We start from the raw sequence: 7615 nt of genomic DNA, 5'->3' as shown, positions 1-7615 counted from the left end.
CACTTGGATGAGTGACGAAACGTTCCTCCCACAAAACGCTACGTCCAGATGAACAGAATCAACTTTTGCAGATTGCAAACTAAGTAGAAGTGTCATAATTTATTCTTAGGATGCTTTCCCTCTTCACCAGCTGGGATAATGCCCTTGGTATTTGTTTCAAAAACACTTAAAATGTGTTTCACAGAATTAACGAAGGGAAAAAAGACAAAAGATCCATAGTGACATGACATGTATTATTAAAAAACAAAGCCAGTCTATTTCTATAGAAGTAAATTAATATATATAGAGGGAGGGGAAAAAATCAAACTGGAGCTTATCCCACAGCAAACCCTCAGCACAAGTATAACTCCCCCTTTGATTTAAGCACTCTGCACTCTGGAACCTGTGATGGTAACTGATTCTCTGATCTGAGGGGTCTGAGTTCAAAATAAGGTGGTTGATCAAAGTCTGAGTGTCGAGATATAAAGTGGAGTCGTACTATGTAGTGATCAAAAGTGATCAATAAAATTTGAAACTGGATTCTCTGTGAATGGGAAGACACTTCTAATCGCCACAAACGTGGATTAGACGTGGTGTTTGTGTGTGTCTGTGAATAGATTCTGTCTGTATGTTGGAGCAACACAACCTCCTGTGCACGTGTATCATATATGTAGCAATGTAATAATTTCCCCACGAGTCAAATGTAACCTTGTTGATGCAGTCTTGCATTTGTTGGAGTTCCACATAACCAGGTGTAAAGAAACTACACACATGTATATAATTAGTAATAACCTGAGCATTTCTTAATAAAGTGTTTAAAAAAAACTTTGTTAAGCCCCTGATCTAAGAATCACTTGAGCTTATAAATGGCGCCACCTCAAGGGACGAATGAGTGCTCTGTCTACATATAACAGGCAACAAAGAACCAATTTTAAATTGTATTTTTACAAACCAATATCTTTTGTTACAGCAGCCTGTCACAAAAACACATAATCTGTCACCATTTCTTTAGTAAAATCTTTGAAAAATGCCAAAGCTAACACAGTTCGACAGGGATAAAATAGTGGTTTTGCAACAATAAGGTGATTACACAGAGCCATTACCTAAAAACTCAGCATATTTTAGCTTGCTGTGTATTGTGTACTTAAGATACTTGTCCTCCACTTGTCCGCCTGGAAAAGTGGAGGACAGAAGAAGTGTCAGGCCTGAAAAAAGTTGTGTCATTGTCCAAATATATGTGAACCTAAGTTCTTTTTGTTTTTTACCTGTTCACTGAAACATAGTTCAGTTATAGTCATATAATGGACATGGTTATAATGTGTAGACTCTCGGCTTTCATATGAGAATATCCACATTCAAATTGGATGAAGGGTTTAGGCGTTTCGGCCCCTTAACATGTGCCACCCTCTTTTTAAAGGGACCATAAGTAATTGGACAATTGACTCAAAGGATATTTCATGGGAAGGTGTGGGCAGTTCCTTCATTATGTCATTATCAATTGAGCAGAAAAAAGGGCTTGAGTTGATTTGAGGTGTGGTGCTTGCATTTGGAAGATTTTACTGTGAACTGACAACATGTCAAAGTGGCAAAAACTGCAGTTTGGTACAGCTTGAGAAAACAAGAAAGACAGGAAGCACTGGTGAACTCAATAACACAAAAAGACCTGGATGTCCATGGAAGACAACAGTGGCGGATGATCTCAGAATCATTTCTATGGTGAAGAGGAATGCTTCCACAACAGCAAACCAAGTGAACAACACTCTCTTGGTGGTAGGCGTATCGATATCCAAGTCATAAAGAGATTACTGCATGAAAGTAAATACAGAGGATTCACTGCAAGGTGCAAGCCACTCATAAGTCTCAGGAATAGAAAGGAAAATTGGATTTTGAACAGCTCATGATCCAAAGCACATCACATCATCTGTAAAACACGGCGGAGGGAGTGTGATGGCATGCATGGCTGCCAGTGGCACTGGGACATTAGTGTTTAGAGTGTTTAGTGATGACGTCTCACAGGACAGAAGCAGCCGAATGAATTCGGAGACATACTGTCTGCTCAAATCCAGCTAAATGCAGTCAAGTTGATTGAGCAGCGTTCCATAATACAGATGGACAGAGTTTAAGACTTCGGTCTCATTGTAAGCAAAGGGTTTTCAGCCAAGTATTAGAAATTGTCATTTTTATTTTCAGTTAATTAATTTGTCCAATTACTTAAGAGCCCCTGAAATGAAGGGAGTGTATTCAAAAATACTTTAGTTCCTCACATTTTTATGTAATCTTTTTGTTCAGCCCCCTGAATTAAAACTGACAGTCGGGAGTTCAGCTGTATCTGAGTTTCATTTAAAATGGTCATTGGGGCCGCAGCCAGTGTTGTTGGAGATCTTGTCAAAATTGGATTAAACGAAGGTCGAAAAGCATCATCAGATTTGAAGTTGCAAAACCAGCTGCAAAGAAAAAAGCACAAACACTGGAACAGTACCAGTCATGGATTGGACTTCAACATTACTGAAGCAGTGTAGGATCATCTTGACAGAGAACAGAACGAAAGGAAGCCGACATCCAAAGAAGAGCTTTGAATGACTAAGAGAGTTCGGGCTGTGTAGACGAATAAAGGTGATCAAACCAAATATGGACTTTCAATCTTGTTAGAATTGTAAAAATATTTTTTGCCTTGTACACTTTATATTTTACTAGAAAAATACAAAGACATTTGGGGTGGCACAAGACTTTTGCACAGCACTGTATGAGCAGCAACTACCAACAATCAATTTCAGCTAAGAAAAAGAGCCATGGTGGTGTTCTTGTCTCTATATTGATTGAAACAAACCACTGAACGGCGTGGCTGGTTAGTATGTCACTTACTGCATGAGTGGAATTAGTGAAACAAGTCTGAAAGTTTGTTAGAGCTGCCTTAGCTTACTGAAAACACATCTTCAGTTTGATCTGAATTATCTGATATCAATCAAAAAGGAAAGGTCCCACCACTAAGTACTACAAAGTAATTTCAGGGATTTAAAGTATTTATTTGTCGACATTTATAACAAAGGAATGAAATGCTGTAATTGTCTGTGTGTTATTGGGGATTAGGTGACATTGTTAAACTAATTAAAGCAGAGAAACAAGTAATTCTAAAGGGGTTTTGTTGTGACTCCCTCTCCATTAAGACAGACAGGTGTGCAAAGCTCAACAGCACATTTACCCCCTATCTAAGTCTTTCTCTTCTTCGCTTTATTTGGGGTGCCCAGCTTATAAGGAAAATAAAAAAGATTTCCTGCCCCCAAGCAATAACCTCTATTGACTGCATAAAGTTTACTGTCACAGCAGCATTGCAGCATAAACCTTGAAGACTGTTGATTGCCTCATACCCTCCAGGCAGCTGCTGCGATGGCCCTTGCGACCCAGTGCTCACTTAAACCAGGATGCAGAAATTGTTGGTAAACTCCAGCTCGAATTACTGGGGTGCGAGCGCTGGCTCACCGGTGATTAAATGTTCTGAACCATAATCCATTTAAAGCCATGTCTTTAATCACTAAAATGTAAAACCTATTTTCAAACAGGCAACTAATTACAAAATCACTGATGCTTCTGTTTGTTCTGCTCACATTTAAAGTTTTGCTCCAGCAGCCTGAGCAGAGCCCTGCAACGCTGTGGCAAGGTGATAATAATCCATTACATTAACTGTGAGTTACAGCTGTGTACCAGCATGGCAGTGTTTTCAAGTTAGGCACACTTGAGGGATATTTAGCGCAATAACTCAGATGACCTGACGCGATAGCATCTGGAGGACAAAACTTCTTCAGTCGGAGAAACAAAGTGCTCTGCCATCCAAAGTCAGCATGTTCCTGTGCTCTATATGCACCATCACACACATCCTTAGTGCTCCTGCTGATGCAAAATCTCTACAGAGAGCAGTTCAAAACCTCCTCTGACTGCATTAATACTCAGTTCTGCCCCCGTGCCACCAGGGAAACTCTACAGAAACATAATGAGAATAAAGGAAGAGCTGCTTCAAGCCTCCGGCCGTGAAAATGTTTGCTCCCTTCAGAAAAACATGAACAGATGACACTGACACACTTTGCTTTTGATGGTTTGTTTGTTTTTTTCCCTTCTATAGTAATCCCCTCTTATGAGCTTACCTGTTGTCATTTCCCTATTTGGTATTAACTCGGCTTCCTGCTGTAATGCTTAGATTATTAAAGAAGACATGCTACCACTTCACCAGTGTCAAACTATTACAGTAAGCATTGATACTACTGACTGCATTATCTCTTAACTTGTATCCCTGCTCCCTTTATGAAGTCTTAAAATGTATTTCAGAGAAAAATCTACAGCTAGCACTTTTAAGGGGGTGGCTGTAGCTGAGGAGGAAGAGTAGGTCATCTACTAATCCACCAACTAAAGGTTGGTGGTTCAGTTCCTGGCCGCTTTATTCTCCAATGGGTTTATTGGAGCAATAGCAATATTTTCTAAAAACTTGTCCCTTTAGTTCAAGCCCAAAAATGCTGGAAAGATTTTGCATGTGTTCGATCTAACTTTAGCACTCTGCTGTCCAAAGAGGGCTCGGGGGTGTTGTTACGTTTGGTCTACTCAACTGGAACTACTTTGTCCAAGTAGTTGTCCAATTCAGTTCAGTTCAGTTCAAGTCAACTTTATTTATATAGTGCCAAATCACAACAACAGTTGCCCCAAGGCGCTGCATAAGGTAAGGACCCTGCAATAATACAAAGAAAACAGATATACCCAACAATCAGATGACACCTCCGACCCCAATCTCAATACTTACTATTTAGCATATAGACAATTCATATACATATTTTTTTTTTATTGAAATAATAAATGTAAAAATGTAAATACATCTGCCAGAGTAATATGACTCAAAACTTTTTCCTTCCAGCCTCTGCTTCTATCTGGTCGATAGAGGTTTTTAATCACATTTGCATTGCATAATGGAAACAGCAACAATTGTCTCCTAATGAAGTTAAAAAGCTCTTAAATCTTTCTCTGCAAATGAGACTCTTAAAAAAAGGCAAAAATAATCTGTCGATAATCAACTAAATTTAATTAAAATCACGAGTGTCTATTGAACACAAAGTCTTGCAACCCAAATGTTTATGGGTAGAAATAGATTGGAAGGAAATTGCTTCTCTAATAACACCATGTATCCAATTATGTTGCAGACTTTTTTTTATCTAATCATATAAAATCTGTAAGGAGTGGGGGTGGAGGGGGGAGAGTCTCACACAGTTAAGGCAGGAAATGTTTTACAGCAAAAACAGCAATATAAGAAGAGTTCACATAATTTACAGCAAAGTTAATTAAATCCATTCACTGATGAAGTTGATAATATATTTAGCATATTGCAATAGCTAGCAATATATCCATCGATCACTACAGTTAACATTCACAGAGGCTGTGCCATGCTGCAGGGAGTGAAAGTGGAAGGAGACATTTGTTTCTGCCATCAGGCAACAATGAGCTGCAGCATCTCAAGACTGGTGGTGTCATGTGGTACAGACTGACATCACGCTGACATGTTCTGGTAAGAAACAAACCTGAACCCACACTCCACTTTTATTCTTTTTCTTCTTCTTTTTTTGCTTTAAGGAACTGAAGCCAAACATTTGATGGAAAAAGTCAAAGGAGAACAGCAGTAGGTACTGAAAACTAGCCTTTTTTTTCCAAACTCAAAGGTTCTTTATTGATTTGAAACTAAACCTTTAGCTGAGTGCAGAAACGTTCAAGTCAGGTTCAAAAAGAGATAGTGGAACAGGTCCAAATGACGGACTGCAGTATGTCAGTGAAGTGTGAGCCTTAAGTCAAGTTACAAGTTCTTCAGTCAAGTCTGAAGTCAAGTGCAACCCCCTTTGTGCAGACATGAACAGTTGCAGGTGAAAAGACATCAACACCACACTTGTTATAAAACGTATCGCTAAAATACAAAAGGCAGCTTAACTGCTCTGTCTTCTACACTATTTGGGGAGTCGTGATTTGTGATCACATTCTTTTATACTAATCAAATAAAGATTTAATTAAATAATATTTACCTGAAGGTGCTCTCACATAATAATATGTGGAAGTGGGAAATAAGTGGGAACATATATCATTTTAAGAAAAATATTTTGAATTTGATGGCAGCAGCAACTCTTGAAAAAACATTGGACTGGGGAAACAAAAGGGTGGAAAGTAGAAAAGTGAAAAACTTCTCTGGCCAAACAATTTTTTTTAATTCTTCTTTTGGGACATTCCTCTCCCAAATGTCCAGCTGCTGGTCCCTTTGGTTCTCAGATGTTTATGGACTTTTGTTAAGAAGAGAGGATCCCAGTGGTGACAGTGGTAAACCTTTAGGCATGTCCCAACAGGTGTAGGCCCCATGACGGACTGGAGACATGACATCTTCCAACTGGCTTGGAGAACACCTTGCTGTCCTCCAAATTTACCTTGTCTCAATTTCTGTTGCTTCATCTAGATGGGAGAGTCAGAATTTGATGTAAACAACATGAAAACATAGATCCATCCTGCCTTGTATCAACGGTTCAGACTGCTGCTGCTGGTGGTGATGTGTAGGGGATATTTTCTTGGCACACCACAGCCTGCCTGAGCATTGCTGCCAGTCATGTCCACCCCTTTAGACTGCTTTCACCAGTTTCATCTGTACAGTTTATAGAAGACAGACAACAATCAAGGCAGAACCATAGATTTGGCCCATTTCTCAGATGAATAACGAGACGGTTTGTTACACGGTTGAATGATCTAGAACTGTTTTCCGTGTAAATAAACAACCATGTAAAAATAAATGCATTGGGGTATGACTGAACTAAAGTCAGTAATAACTGATAAATAATTTAAACTCAATTTTTGGCATTCTATTATTTCTATCAGCAAGTGTCTCGCCTTGATATTGTACAACACACAGGTCAGAATTTCAGCAAGAAGTTCATCTGGCCAATCCAGTGTGTGTGAAAAGACACTTATTTTATTATTTTGGTTCTTTATCTGTCTGCACAGCTGCGCTGCCTTTGATAAGGAAGGCGAGTGATGCTTTATGCAGCATTTTTCAAGGGGTAATTGTACGCTACCACTGAGGAATAGATAAGTATGAGTCAAACAGAGTCTAGTGAGGAAGATTTATGTGAGGGATGAGCCTGTATCCCTTTATTACTAAAGCAGATAGTCTTATAGTACTTCTAAGCACGTATAAAGTTTTGGTAACTCTCAGCTCTTTTGGCCTATATTACAGATGTCAAAAAGAGACAAGAAACAAGTTGCTGATACTATAGACTATTTCCCCCTCATCTTATGCCCTTATTTACTTGATATATTAGCATCTTACTTTCCAAACAAAGAGGTATTGGTTATTCTGTAGCAACAGTCACATTAAATCACAGCAGAGACCAAGTAGAGTTAACCTGTAGTTAACTCTCATTCTGTTAAAAGGCTGCAAAAATCATGAGGACTGGGATGCATAAGGTCTTCTGGACCTCCATTCTTCTCCTTTGTGTCACATTTAGCACTTTTTAACTTGGATAATTAAAGTGTGGACTGTAAGGCGTGATAAATAGCTGGAATAAAGTGGCAATACGTGTGTCTTGTATGTGGATGTGTGTCAGGTTTGGGGGGGGGGGGTTTGTTGTTGTTT

The sequence above is a fragment of the Pundamilia nyererei genome, unplaced genomic scaffold (assembly GCF_000239375.1).
Source record: "Pundamilia nyererei isolate P.nyererei 1_Seehausen unplaced genomic scaffold, PunNye1.0 scaffold00063, whole genome shotgun sequence".
Taxonomy (NCBI): Eukaryota; Metazoa; Chordata; class Actinopteri; order Cichliformes; family Cichlidae; genus Pundamilia; species Pundamilia nyererei.
Note: the sequence above shows the minus strand (reverse complement) of the source record.